The sequence below is a fragment of the Dermacentor andersoni genome, chromosome 4 (assembly GCF_023375885.2).
Source record: "Dermacentor andersoni chromosome 4, qqDerAnde1_hic_scaffold, whole genome shotgun sequence".
NCBI classification, from domain to species: Eukaryota; Metazoa; Arthropoda; class Arachnida; order Ixodida; family Ixodidae; genus Dermacentor; species Dermacentor andersoni.
In genome coordinates, this window is record NC_092817.1 from 52338175 (window position 1) to 52346113 (window position 7939).

A 7939-nucleotide genomic window follows, 5' to 3' on the forward strand; every position below is an offset into this window, starting at 1 on the left:
GACGGCATAGCGAACAATTGCGTCAGGAGTTTCTTTATTTAACCTCTTTCCTTTTCTTTATGCACTTTGTTCTTTTCACAGCCCGAACCACCAGATCAATATAGAGTCGAGCAGTAAAGGGATAAGCCCTCAAGAAATAGAGGAGCATTGCTAAAGAGGTTTCGTTAAGGGACGCTACAACACATAATGAACTGAATTCAGTCGAAAGAGCTTCTGCTGTGTCGCCTATACTAGGTATTTTACCTCAGTCCCTAATGATTCTCGTGCTTGTTCCTACTCCTGCGTCAAATGCATCTGCTGGAACGTCGCCAAACCATTTGTAGTGTTACACACTGACGTAAAAAGGACGGCTGAAGGCACTTTTACAGGCATTACTTGCGATGCTCCACAGCCGCACAGCCGCTCTCCTTGAATGCTAACCTGCGGGCGCGCATTACCAGTTTATATATATATATATATATATATATATATATATATACATACACACACACGAATACACGAGAGAACAAGGGAAACAGAGCGGTCTGATTTTGTTAATCGTGGCAGTAAAGGGCCTAGAGACACTAAAACCAAGGAAACCAACGTGGAAATTATCTTTTGGTTGAAATTGAAATCTACAAACTAAAAAAGAAAAGAGAGGGGGTTAAAGAAGGTTAACGAAAAGATAACTTGTCGCCGCTAGGATCCGAACCCAGAACATCGCCATTACCTGTGCGTTGCTCGCGCAAGGCCCTAAACGTTATCTTGTAAGTTATCTTCTCGCCCACTTCCATTTGCGTTTTCTTCAATATTTTTCATACATTTCAATTTCAACCAAAAGGCAATTTCCCCGATGCTTTCCTTGACTTCATTGTCTGTAGGCATTATATGGTCATGATTAACAAAATCTAACAGCTCGATGCGCCTTCAACTCTCGTTTATTCGTAGGGAGCGTCTCTAACCTAGCAGCCTTGATGTCATCATTCTGCATACGAGGGTTTTTTAGCCGCGTGCCTGATGTGCTATGTTCACGTGTTACGTGACGCCAGCGGGCAAAAACAAAAAGAAAAAAAAGAAAGGATGCTCGACATCCGGCCTACCATAGTTCCGAGTGGTGCTGGCTAGCTCTCGTATGGCTAAATCCAGTAAACATACAAAGTTACTGGACGAATTGATAGCTGTTCCCGCAGCACAAATGGTAGTGCACCGTGGTTGTGCAATGGTTCTGGGACGTTTGGGAACTTCTTTTTTTATTTTTTTATTATTATTTTTTTTATACACACGGGTACCTAAGATCAAGACTCGCTTTTGGGACATACAATTTTTAGGCGCTTTCTCAGAAACCAGAAATAAAATAAAATAATACTTGTCTAAACAATATATTCTGCTACGCTTACCCTCCTACATTTTAGAGAAGCTACAGTTTGCGCGATGCATCTGCAACTGCTCGTCGTTAATTGCTACGTAACAAAGCACTGTCGCTTCTTGTGATCTGCTCTACTTTCCTGGCGTCATACTTACGCGAAGTGCGAAATTTCGTTGGTGCTAGCTACGCATTGTGTTTCTCAACAATTGTACGAAGACAGAAATAGACGGATAAAGAAAAAGGATTGACAAGATCTCACAAAGATCGCATTGGCACACGAGATTTATTCTGCGCAAGCTCCCGCGCGAGGAAGGGCCAAGTGCCAATAAAATGAGAAGATGTAAAACGTATTCTCCGTTGGAAATACCACGTGCGCGCGTCTTGTTGGCACGATATAAGCTAAGTTTCCTTCGGAACTCATTTATTCCGGTGTGGACAGTGCACGAGGCTGGAACGAACAAAGTCAAGGCAAACACCATCGGAAATGACACGTGCCGAGTGATTCCGTATCGTGTTTGCAAATAATCGCGGATTTCGAGCGATACCGGAGGCACTGAACGTAGCTGCTTTGACCTGCGCTGAATTTTGCTCCTCCTATTCACAAGGATGGAGATGTGGCCTTGTTGAGCACTACATTTTCACCAAAGGTAGTAGAGCGCAGGTACGCACGAAACGACAAAATTAGGCACATATGACGCACAGGCGTCAATTTGCCGAGGTGTCAGTGTCAAAGTGCCTGTGCGTCCAAGGTGCCTTCTTTAGTCCAGGTGTTTGCCTACGCTCAACCACCTCTAGCCTCTTATCCAGCTCTATTTGCTCCATCAAGACTCGGCAGTGAGGAAACCACTTCAATCGTTGCAACCCTTTCCCAATACGATGTGTAAAGTGCAGTCGCCCTATGCCTTGCATGGGATATTTCGGAGCTATGTTAGAAATGTCGGTTTTGCACCAAAAACTTACAGACGTTGCGATATTGAGTGCTGAATGCAAATCCCGCAGCTAAACGCGTAACCTGTCGTCAGAGAGGCAATTACATTATGTTTTCAACCGGATCCTGTGGGTGCGTATGGACCTTTCCATACCAGCAAAAAGAACGCGAAAAATGGCACACTTTGGTACTGCGATGACATCACCTTATTTGTGCTCATGAAAGAAACAACAAAAACATTAATCCCGTTTTCTTCTGAACTGCTGTGTACCATTTGACAAAGCTTAATCTCACACTGACAGCTTCTTTTTTTTAATAAGGAAGGATAGCCAATCCGTTAAAATATAAAATTTTATTTATTCCTAACAGCATTACGCTCATTGTCGCAGTTCTTTTTTGACTGGAGCTATAACTGTATAAGGTCTTGTATATTACTATGTACTCTTCTTTTCGTTCAGGACAATGCACATATGACGTACGATAATAAACTCTGTGTATTAGAGCACGAACTTGAACCACAATTCTACTCAATGTCTGTATACGTTCCATGACGACCTGCAGAAACTGTAAAGCTGGTAAAGCTCTTGAAGAAGTTACTGGTTATGTATTTTCGGGGTTCGGTGTAGCTTGCAATTCTAGTATAGATAAGTGAATCTTTGGTCATTTGGTAAGTCTTTGTTCGCTAATAGAGCCGCCTAAACTAAAAATCATATTTTATTGACTGCGCTTGTTATTCATCGATATCTGCTTAACAAGAGAGAAAGCCAAAGACACTAAAAGCCATGCTTTTAGCTTTTTAAGACGAAATTCTTGCGTACGGCTCTTGTAATTAAAAAAAAAACGAATGAGAAAAAATCACTACCACGGCCGCTGGATTGAAAAAAGAAAAAAAAAAACGTTCTTCTTTACCCAGCGGCCGTGTCGCTACAACGGAACCTTTCTTGCCGTACCTTTCTTTATGAGAGGTTGGGGGCATGGGGGATGGAAATGTCGCAGAAATATTTATGCGTAAACGCACGACACGCGCAAAGTAAAGCAAAATATTTGATATATATTCTTTTATCTGTTCTAAGGGGGGCCTCCCACCACAGGCCGGAAAGAACCTTGTTATTGTCGTCCTTATTCATCATTCACCATGAGTTCTTGCTCTTCCATTGACCTGTACATTACTTCCACTGTAAAATGGTTTGGTTATTCGCTAGGTCGTTCAATGTTCGCGACATGTTAACGTACACGTAATATGGAGCCAGAATGAAAAAAAAAAATATATGCTCACGCCATCTTGAGCACCATAGAGCCAATAAAGGGAGCGAACCGTGTACAATTTCTGTCGCCCCTAAATTTTCGCCTCCTTAGCGGAGTAGCATCCAAGCGAATAACAATTTCTGGAAGCTGGTCGAAGGTAATGGCTGACAAATCGCGCGAAGTATCTGGCGCATGAATGCAAAGTAAATGGTTTAAGGAATGAATTACAGACCCAAGCCCTTTCAACCCAGAGAAATTTTATTGGATGTTATTTATAAGAACAAACAAGGTGAGGGCATTATCAAACGTAACGCAGGCACGTGTCGCTCCACTGGATAATCAGAAACAGCTGAAACAGGCAGACGAATCCAATTTGTAAAAGAAAAAGAAAACGTCAAACAAGATTACAGACAGTTGAAGTGAGAGCCATACTTCAAGACAAATCTTTGAACCTAGATGCCTCGAGACCTTAGATGTATGAACTTCTGTTTTACCTTTTGCTTGTGTTCCAGAATTAAGCTTTTCAATTGATTTCTGTTTTCTTGTTTTTCTCGTCTGCCGAAGTTGCCACGTGTGTCTATTGTAGTGTTCGATAATGTAATAACCATCAGTTTTTTTACAAACAGGCTCCTTGTACAAAACTAGTTCAGACGGTATAGCGAGCAATTGCTTCAAGAGTTTCGTTATTTAACCTCTTTCCTTTTCTTTATGCACATTGTTCTTTTCACATCCCGAACCGCCAGATCAATATAGAGCCGAGCAGTAAAGGCACAAGTCCTCAAGGAATAGAGGAGCATTGCTAAAAAGATTCCTTGGAAGGACGCTACGACACCTAATGAACTGAATTTTGTCGAAAGTGCTTCTGCTATGTCACCTATACTCCGTGTTTTACCTGAGTTCCTTCTGATTGTCGTGCTTGTCCCTACTCCTATGTTAAACATATTTTCGCTAGAGCGTCGCCAAACCATTTGTAGTGTTACACACTGACGTAAAAAGGACGGCTGAAATTTATTTATCGGGCACCATTTTGGGACCATTATTATTCATTCTCTACATAAATGACCTTTCGCAACACGCTACACTTTCTCAATGCATTTTATATGCTGATGACACAACTATCTCCAGACTCAGATTTATCTTTAACATCGTTAACTCATAAATTAAACAGTGCGGTAGCTAAAATTGTTACTTGGTGTCGCAGTAATCACTTGATTTTGAATCCAAACGAAGCTAAATTCATGGTTTTTCGCTCCCTTCAAAGAATACTACCATTTTCACCTCAGGATTCCCTTGACTCGCACTTTATTTCTACTGGTGACTATGTATTATCATTTATTGGCATCTACCTAGATCAACAACTAAAATTTCACAAACATATTGCACAAATTAAGAAAAGAATTTATTCCGGTATACGAGCCCTCATAAAAGCTAGATCTTGTCTGTCTGCTCCTGCTCTCCTATCGCTTTATTATGCATTAATTCATAGTCATATTAATTACGGGATTGCTGCTTATATCAATACGTATCAGTGCCACTTAACATCTGTTCAGCACATACAAAACCAAGCTCTGCGCATTAATTCTCGCGGCAGACGCGGCAAACTTTCCCGACCAGACAGCTTTCGTGGATGCAGCGTACATACCGGGAAAGCACGCCTACTCGGTAGCAGTAATCGACGGACACGGGCGAACGCGCAACTCACTCACGCTTTACACCAGGAATCCAGAGGTAGCTGGGCAAGCAGCGATAGCACTAGCTCTCAAAGACTCGAGCTTCACAACTGTACACAGCGACTCTAGAGCAGCCACTCGAGCTTTCGCCAAGGCCGCGATAGACAAGGCGACGCTAAGAATCTTAGGCGGAAGTAACATCACCGATCACTCCATCGTATGGCTCGCGGCACATGTGGGCAGCTTAGCGGACGGCTTGCGGAATCTCAACGAGATCGCACACGAGAGGGTGCGAGGACTCATCGACCGCGTCGCTCCGGTTTCCCCAGCTCCCGCACATATCCGAGTACAGGGATCAATTATGCACTTGCAACGAGCTCGCTAAGCACTTTCATCTAGGCAGACGAGAGTTCCCCCTCCCGGATTAGGAATTAACGCGCAGCCAGTCGGTCACGTTTCGCTTGCTCTAAACGGACTCATACCCCAACCCCTGGCGCATGAAGCACATCGGCCCAGTCTACGATGGACAACATGTGTGTAAACATTGCAGCGAACGTGTAGATTTGAACCGTATGCTGTGTGGTTGTGCGTCGAGTGACGCTTACGCCAAGCACAAGGAACATTGGGGCAAAGTGCTAAAAACTACACGACCATCTTGTCCAGGAGGCCCGTGCGACTACGGAAAGCTTCGGGCTCTCTGTGCCGACGTGCCCTCGATACACCTGGCGCCTAGCCGAGTGTCCTTCCGGACACTTACTTTGGGAGAAAACGTTTTACCACCACCACCACCACCACCACAAGTAATAATATCATACGCATGGAGAATAAATTGCTGACAACTACTGATTAATTCGCACTCAACTTAATTACTATGCTTTTCAGATTGATTAATAAAGATCTCGCACACAGTTTTATTTCCATGGATTCCTTGAAGTATATTAGCCCTACTCGTTTTGCTCAGAAAAGCAATTTCTTGCTGCCTAAAGCTCTTTGTAGTTATTTTACGTGATAACGATGCACTGTTACTGTTCATGTGAACTTTAGATGCATATTTTCAGTGTTAGTATGAATTTGTATTTATCTATCAAATATTTATGCTATCACAAAACAGATTTATGTATATATAAACCTTGCTTTGTTTTACCCGTTTCTTCTGTTGGCTTCTGATGTACAGAGGGTCCCGCTACGGCCTTGTGACCTTGGGACCCTCTTCTGCATATCCTTCTGCATATCCTTCTTTTTTGTAGCCATGCTTTGAACAACACAAAACACAATGTTTGATGTATTTGGTTTGATACTTGCCACGCACCACAGCCACTCTCCTTGAAAGCTAGCCTGTGGGTCTATATATATATATGTAGTTATGGCTGAGGAAATCACGCTGGCCCCGGTAGTAATATGAAGAGTACGACGTACGTTCAAGAAGCACACTATATTTGACTGATGGTTCGGCTGGTCCAGCAGCCGAAACGTCAGTCGTGCTCTTCTAATTCATTATATATATATATATATATATATATATAAAACACGCTCTGAGCTCCTCTACGAAATTCTCCCATGAAGTGAGCGTGTCTTCGTGATTCTCATACCAGACGAGCGCTGTGTCGGTAAGGGAAAATACAACAGGGACAACTGTGCGGTCGAGTTCCAACCGTTAGATCGGCTCACCCTTCGGTAGGTCGTGAGCCACTCGTCGACATCTTCTCCGGCTTTTCCTCTGAAAGTGAGTGGCAATATATATATATATATATATATATATATATATATATATATATATATATATAAACGAGAGAAAAATGGATACAGAGCGGCTTGATTTTGTTAATCATGGCTGTATAAAGCCTGCAGACAATGAAGCCAAGGACACCGACGTGGAAGTTAGCTTTTGATTGAAATTGAAATCTAGAAAATAATAAAGATAAAGGGGGGTGGGGTAAATGAATATGGACTGGACGAAAAGATAACTTGTCGCCGCTAGGAGCCGAACCCACAACGTCGCCAGTACGTGTGCGTTGCTCGCGTAAAGCCCTAAAAGTTATCTTGCAAGTTATTTTTTCGCCCACTTCCATTTATATTATCCTAATTATTTCTTATAGATTTCACTTTCAACCAAACGGCAATTTCCCCGATGCTTTCCTTGACTTCATTCTCTGTAGGCATTATGTGGTCATGATTAACAAAATCTAGCCCTCGGTGTGCTTTCTACTCTTGTTTATTCGTAGGGAGTCTCTCGAATCTACCAGCCTTGATGTCATTAAGTACAATACAAGGTTGTTGTTTTGTTTTGCCGCGTACCTGCTCTGCTATGTTCACATGTTACGTGACGCCATCGGGCTAGAAAGGGATGCTCCACATCCGCCCACCATGGCTCCAAGTGGTGCTGACGAAATCTTCTAGGGCTAGATCTAGTAACCATAAATACCAACGTTGGCGAATTGATCGCTGTTCCCGCAGCACAATTTGTAGTGCAGCGTATTCCTAATTTGTGAGGTTGTGGGTTCGGTACCTACTGGCGACAAGTTATCTTTTCGTCCACTTTTATTTCCATTTTTCCCCTTTGTTATTTTCTACATTTCAATTTCATCAAAAAGCTACTTTTCCCACGTGTTTTCGTTGGCTTCACTGTCTGTTGTCTTTATATATTCATGATTGTATATATATATATATATATATATATATATATATATATATATATATATATATATATATATATATATATATATATATATATATATATATTCACAGCCATAA